Genomic DNA, 7,163 nt, shown 5'->3' with positions numbered 1-7,163 from the left:
AGTCAATCTGAGTGCAGAGCACTGCCATGACTGCGGGGATGGAGGGATCGGGGCTGGGGGGCAGTGCTCTGCTGCCTCTAAGGAGCAGGGCTACGCTGGGGAGGGGGGTGAAACCAGTGGCACTGGAGGCAGCAGTGGAGCGGGGTGCTGACAGAGGGGATGGTGGGCAAGCTCCATGCTCCACCTGCTCCTGGGAGGCGGTACAGGGTGGTAGGTGGCAGTGCTCTGTCCCTGCCCTCCTCCCTCGCAATCATTCTTGATGGGCAATTCGCTAGTCAATTATAACTTTTGATCCAATTATATCAAAGTGATTCAAACATTTAAGGGGTACAGAGAATGTTTAGAATGCTTGTGACTTTAGTCAATAAATATATTTTACCCATCTTGGTACAAAAGGATCATCTTATAGGTAAGTGATGGCCTACAAGGAGTTAAACCATGACCCATTGGGGATGAAGGGGAGAGGACAAAGTGGTCTGAAAGCCAGAGTTATAAGCAAGACTCGGTTATATCAAGAAAGATAATCCAAGTGTGGTTTCTTGTTTTCAAAAAGACATAGGGCAGGAATGTTCACTAAAACAACATAAATACTGTAAGCAGGTCACTCACCCAGCTTCCTTTCTGAGGCCAATCAACTCCATAATCAGGTTTACAGACTGCTTATTTTACTTTGAAAACCTTGTCCCTATAGGGGAAGAGAAACAATAAAATAAGCAAGTGTATAAAACCAGTACCATGGCAAGGAAGTTTGGTGCCGGGGCCAAAGCCCACAGTGGCAGCCTGACTTTACCCCATGCACAGATCCAGGCGGCGCACACATCCCCCATGCTTGCACGGGTGTGCACACAGTGATGGGAGCCACCCTCCCCCCACTTCCTTGCACTCCCACAAATGAGTCACTCACAGCTCCGTTCTGCACCCTGCCCCAGCTGGGCAGTGCCTGTTGGCGCCCCTTCACTTTGACGCCCAGGGCAGTCATCCTGCTCACTCGCCCCCTCCCCACCCCCACCCCACTTGCTATGGTACTGTATAAAAACTGCAAACAAACAAAACCTAAGACCTGTGGTCTTTGATCAGAACCTAGGAGGGATTACACAGGCTTAATACTTCACCCTAAACACACTTTTTCCCACTCTTGCCCTCTGCTCCAAAACAGCCCCTCTGACTCTACCCTCATCTACTGGCCATCAGCTGCCACTGATTCCAGCTTTCCAGGCAAGCAGACTCCTAACTGTTCAGTCCCTTCACCCGAGTCTCAGTCTGAGCACCCCCTTGCAAATTCCTATCAGAAAGCATACATATTTTATGATGCACTTCCTTGTCTCTTGTATTTGATCCCTCTCTTTTAATATTTCTGTAAGGAAATATGTACTTTCCACAATTCTGTTTATCTTTATTTGCTTTAAATTTAGTAATACAAGATATAGTGTGTGACATAATTTATTTTAAGGCTAATTATCCATTCCCAGGTCTTTTGCAATTTTCTGTCAAATTAGTCATATGGGAAAACACATACAGGTGCTTTAATTCTCATTTAGATTAATAAAAATCTCACTTTTTTCCAAGTCTCTTTTCAAATTTTAAATACATCCCTCTCGTATTACAGTCCAGGTTCCCACATTATTTTATCTACAGATTTAATTATTTTGTAGGTGATGCTACTTACCAGTTATTGACTTAGTGCCCTGGACCATATACCAAATTCTACCGGTTTTCCTCCTTTGATAAGATAGGCCCCAGTGTTCTGGGTCATTTGGTGGAAGGGGTTAGGTCACTATAAAACAGAGAAAGTATTTTATCATAACAGTACACTGACATATGGTAACATATCTGGTTATATCACCTCTTATCTCTCAATCCCTGATATCAATTGACTTTATTTTGATAGTTAATAAAACATAGACTGCTCTAGCCCAGTGCTATTTCATTTAGGCCCACGGCTCTATAACAGGATATTTAAATCAGAAAAAAAGGTTTCTTTCCACATACTAATAGAAGAATAGTCAAAAGTGCAACAAAACCATATCACATAAACATATACGATAAGTACAGAGAGCTAAAAAGCCCAGCACTGAATCAATTAAATCTTTTCAGGTTAGTCTAAGTAGCATAGATTAAACTGATAAGTAAGTGATCAAACATTCACTTTTGATTCTGAAAATGCAGCCACATGCCTACAGTGGCTCAGGCCAGAAGCTGGGGGTGGGGGTGTTAGAGCACGCTTCCCTGATTGACTGAAGCAGACAGCCAAGGCTAACCCAACCACACTGCAAAAAGGAATATGCAGGGGAGTTGCAAGGCATCCTGGGATGCTGGGGGACTGGGAGTTCGCTTGAATCTGGAGGGAATCTGGGACAGAAGTTTAATAAACCGATTTAACTTAAGTCAGTTAAGCCTGATACTGTATCCATCCAGGTTTAGCTTAAACCAATTTTGGTCATTTTGAAATCAGTTTATCTGTACTGAACTTCTATCATGTTACAGAATTGAATCAGTTTCCAATAACTCTTATTGGTTTATGTATAATTTCTGTCCCTAGCCATAAGCCACAGCTACAGCAGCAGATAAACAGAAGTCTGATTAAAAAATACTGGCCAACACTTTACAATTCAGTGTCTATTATTATTGAATAGGCGTGGTAGGGTAAAAAAAAAATTTTTTTTCCTCCCAAGTTAAAAAAAAAGAAGAGACAAACCTTGAAGATTTTATTCAGTCTTTAATCAGGTCAGATATCCCCACACATCAGGACTTCTTGAACATAATTTTAAAGTCTAGCTTTGTCCTTATAAAGCAGAGGCGGGCAATTATTTTGGGCTGAGGGCCACTCATTGAGTTTCGGCAAGCCATCAAGAGCCACATGACAGGTAGCTCAGGGCAGATTAATATTAATTTTCTAAATTTTTTAGGGGCCCTGTGGGCCAGATAAAATGGCCTGGTGGGCCGCATTTTGCCCACCCCTGTTACAAAGCCTAGTCAGTGTAATAATGATAGGGAGGCAAAATCTGATTAGGTCATCTTTTCCACCCTGAACCCTGGGGGCTTATGCTAACGTGTTCACAACAGTATATTGCCAAGTACTTTGTACTTTTACCAGGCAAAGCTATCTCAAATCATTTGTGGCATCCTAACAATGAGCAAGTTTTAAATTGCTTTAGAAAACATCATGCAACAGATGCCACCTAAGAGAATGATAAAGAGAAAGAAATATTATAAGAAACACATATAACAAAGATTAAGCACAAATAATACATTACAAAAAGATTTCCAAGAATATTCATGAAAGAAAAATCAAGTATAAAATACGATCTCTATTCTCTGAAGGATAATAGTCAAAAGAAAACCCCAGGGGAAATTCTATGCTGATTTATTATTTATGATTGAATAGGCTATAAATCAGTGCAAATCTCTTTTTTTTCATCAAGGTTGCTAAAAATATCATGAAGCTATGGTGCCCATCCAGCCTAAAAAAAAAGAAAAAATAGAATATCAATACAGCATTGATTGTGAAGTTCCCGTGGCTAGGACTGCACAGTCCTAATCAAATTTTATTCCCTTACCAGTATGTCAGAGCTTCTGTGAAACCACACCAATCCTTTTCTTCAGCAAACTATCTGGCTAATCTTAGAAGAAGACAGAAGACCTGTAAAAGGTTATATAGATCACATTTTTGCAGCCCAGAAGACTACCATACCATAAAGCAGTATATTCACAATTTATATACCAACTCAAGGGACAGAAAAGATTAAATGACTACAAAAAGAAAAGAATTCTGGTCTAAAACACAGTTCCTAATCAAGCCATCCATTTTTCAGACTATAAAATGGTTACTGTTTTTGTAAAAGTCTTCTAAAAGTCAAAAAGATGGGTTCCCCCCTCCCCAATAAAAGGAAAATGTGAAGTCATGCAATTTATCATCTTTCTGGAACCAAGATAAAAATGTACAAACTAAAGTGAAGGGGCAGGTCACACCTAAGGTGGTAGACTGTCATGCACAAGGAACTGCTGCAGAGCAATATTTAGCAAGGTTTTAATATATTTAATTGAAAAAGTGAATGAAATGTGTGGGCACCCACCAAAAACTTTAAAAAAAAATCAAAATAATATTATAGAAGATGAGATTTACTATACTAAAGAAAAACACAAGTTATTTCTGTTGGTTTTTTAAGCACTACTTGGTGACTTTACAGTTCCAGTTCTTGAAATTTCTGTCTGTTCAGAAAAGCTAGTTATATCTTCCTTCCAATTCATTGACTCAAGCCTTTTATATATATATATCTAAGAAGTCCTATGCTATCTTTGATACTAATTTTGTAAACACTTCTATGCATTCATCACTTCAACAATATGATTATATACATATTTAAGTGTTTGCAGGATTGGGATCAGGGCTTTAGGTTATGCAGCTGTAACTATTAATTACCAAGAGCTGGGCTAGTCAGATTCTAGCTGCTATTTGCCAGAAAGTAACTACCTGATTTATTCACTGCCTGACTGCTATGGCTGCTACAGAGAACATAGCTGTAATTACCCAGGTAAGGAGTAAAGAAAAAGAAAAAAAAAATCAACAAAGTCTGTAAGATCTTTTCAGTGTGAAATGCTGATATTTTCTTCTTCATAAATAATCTTAAAGGGAGAGGGGTGTTCTTTTATTCTGCTTCTGAATAAAGTTAAGAAAATGTTTCAACAATTTAAAAAGAAAGAGAAACGGTTAATTCTGTTTCAGGCTCAGTGTATCACATTCACTAACACATGCTTACCTGCAAAAGAATTCCTACAGTAGAGAATGGATTACTAATTAAAGGGGGCTTAATGAGGGATGACCTTTTCTTAACCTTTGCTCTATTTTTAAACACGGCAACAGTAACAACAGAAAAAAGATGGCTAACAAGAAACTTAATTAACTAGTACTGTATATAATTCACAAAATTGCATAAAAATGGGATGCTACATAAACAAACTGTAACATCAGTAGAGCCTAAAACCCAGTGTTGAGCCAGTTTTATATGATTACTGCTTAACTTGGGACTATACCCTTCTCTTGTGGGGTTTAACTAAAGAGCATTTTAATTTTTTACTACCTTGTTATGAATTTAGAAGCAAATAAACAATACTATGAAATCACATTGCTGCCTTTCAACAATAAAAGCACAGTCCCAGCATATCATGAGTTTTCAACTCCTACTTTTGGGGAAAAAAGTTGAAGAGCTAGACTTAAAACAATCAATCTGGTTTTACTTCAAGGGAGACTTCAGTTTGGATTAAGGTGATGATCTCAGTCCTGAAACTAGGCTCACACAGGTGGACCCTTACATCCATGTGGAGACCCACTGAGACATAATGGGTGTCCATGGGAAATCAAGGTCTAAGTCTCTTACATGTTCGTGTAATGTTGTTCTTTATATTCCATTGAAATAATTAAAGCCTCTTTCCTGGGTTTTAACAGAAATTGCCCACATTCAGATGTTTCTTCCTTAAGTGTTCTCTGTTCATTTACACTGTAACAAAACAGCAGCATGCCATTTTGTGACCCCTGTCTGAGCAAAACCAGTCTTTGAGAAGCATATTTAAAAGAGCAGGGGTTTAGGTTTACTTATGCATTATTTCTTTCAGAGTATCATTCCAGGTGCCCTTATTAGTTCAGCTACTGTCATATCAGGTAACAAATTGATGAGACTGAGGGTGGCAGGTCTCTACCTCTCCCCTTAGGTGTGCGCAAAATGGCCATCAACTCTTAAAACAGTGCTTAAAACCACATTTTTTTTGCCAGAAATCTTCCAAATATAGTGCAGCAAGATGGTAATTTGTACTTTAGAGCAACGGTTCCCAATCTGTGGTACACGTACCACCAGTGGTATGCAGACAACCACCTGTCAGCAGAACATGTTTACAGATTTATTATAATGACTTTAGATATGACAAAAATTTGCTGGTGGTACTTAAGGTTGTATCATTTTAAATTGGTGGTGCACAATCTGACAGATTTTGGGAACTGCTGCTTTAGAGGATTATCATCTGCCCTGGTATGTGTTTAGCCCAGGGATTCTTAACCTTTTTAGGCTCAAGGCACCCCTCAGAAAATGCTGGCTAAGTTTTCACTCATTTTTGGCTGTGGAAAACTAATACAGCCATTTTTCTATTGTAAAGAACTCAGAAAGACCACAACGGGTAGGATTTATTTTAAAACTTATTTCTTATTTGAAATTGTCTGCACACCTAACAGTGCTAATGCTGTGTGGGCTTCCGTAGCACCCCTGAAAGGATTTCATGGCCCCCCCACTGCACCGTGTGAGAATCCTTGGTTTAGACGTTGAGCAATTTGTTTCTTTTCCTTGCTACGTAATGTAGAGCCCGACTGCAAGGGCCCAGTGAGAGCCATTGGCTCTATAAATAACTCAGGGCATGTGAAAGCTAGCATTCTCAAAGTGGGTGCTCTCAGTGAGACACCAGCAGATTACCTTGCATGAAAAACTTTGTACCAGTGGAGAAAGCCAGGCAGGTTCTTCACAGGCACAAGACCCTACATCCCAATTTCTTCCTTATAAAGCTCCAGGTCCTGGAGTCCTGGGAGAAACTCAACTTTTATTCTTAAAGACCTGTGGGTTTTCTGCCTTTGCCCTTTCCGGGAAAAGCCTCAAAAGCGGGTGAATCCTAAAGACTCCAGCAAGGGGCATTTAGGATCTGCCGTGAAGGTGCGGAGAGAGGGGCTGAGGCTCCAACATTAACTCCCACGGGCTCACAAAAGGGTCCTGCCATTGTCACTTGGGCAAGCGAGGCCAGTTCAGGCCTCTGGGGGCTGTTGCGGCCTGAAAGAGCATAAAATAAAAGACTCCGGGCCCGAGCTCTCCGCGGCTTCAGTCCCTCCCTTCCTCCTTCCCTCCCTCTCTTCGCCGGGCCGAAAAGCGGAGGCGGCTCGGGCGGGGGGAGAGGGCCGCGGCGCAGCTCTTCCCGAGCGCAGCCCTTTCTGCGGCCATTTTCTCCGCCAGGGGCTCGGGGAGGCGGTAGCGCCGTCCGTTGGGCTGAGCGGCCCCGCGGCGCTGAGGGGAGCGCGGGCGGACCCGGGGGCCGACGGCCGCGGAGCCAGGCGGAAGGCGGGGCGCAGGGCAGCTGCGAGCGGAGGGAAGGACCTGGGTTGGCGCCTCCTCCCGGCCTTCCAAAGCGGCGGG

The 7,163-nt window shown here is 41.6% G+C and overlaps 1 long non-coding RNA gene across 1 annotated transcript; it reads right to left on the bottom strand.

Annotated features, from left to right (window-relative positions):
- Positions 1-250: 250 nt before the first annotated feature.
- On the bottom strand, positions 251-5,083 carry LOC109299850. Its single transcript, XR_002098024.1, has 5 exons — positions 4,529-5,083; positions 3,558-3,640; positions 1,667-1,774; positions 610-685; positions 251-476 (listed from the first exon to the last, which is right to left on the bottom strand). It is a non-coding gene; the product is annotated as an uncharacterized LOC109299850 (long non-coding RNA).
- Between the last annotated feature and the right edge of the window lie 2,080 nt (positions 5,084-7,163).

This window comes from Gavialis gangeticus, unplaced genomic scaffold (assembly GCF_001723915.1).
Source record: "Gavialis gangeticus isolate Ggan-Ray unplaced genomic scaffold, GavGan_comp1, whole genome shotgun sequence".
Classification (NCBI taxonomy): domain Eukaryota; kingdom Metazoa; phylum Chordata; order Crocodylia; family Gavialidae; genus Gavialis; species Gavialis gangeticus.
The sequence above is the reverse complement of the archived record's forward strand: the minus strand, read 5'-3'. Positions and strand labels throughout refer to the sequence as shown.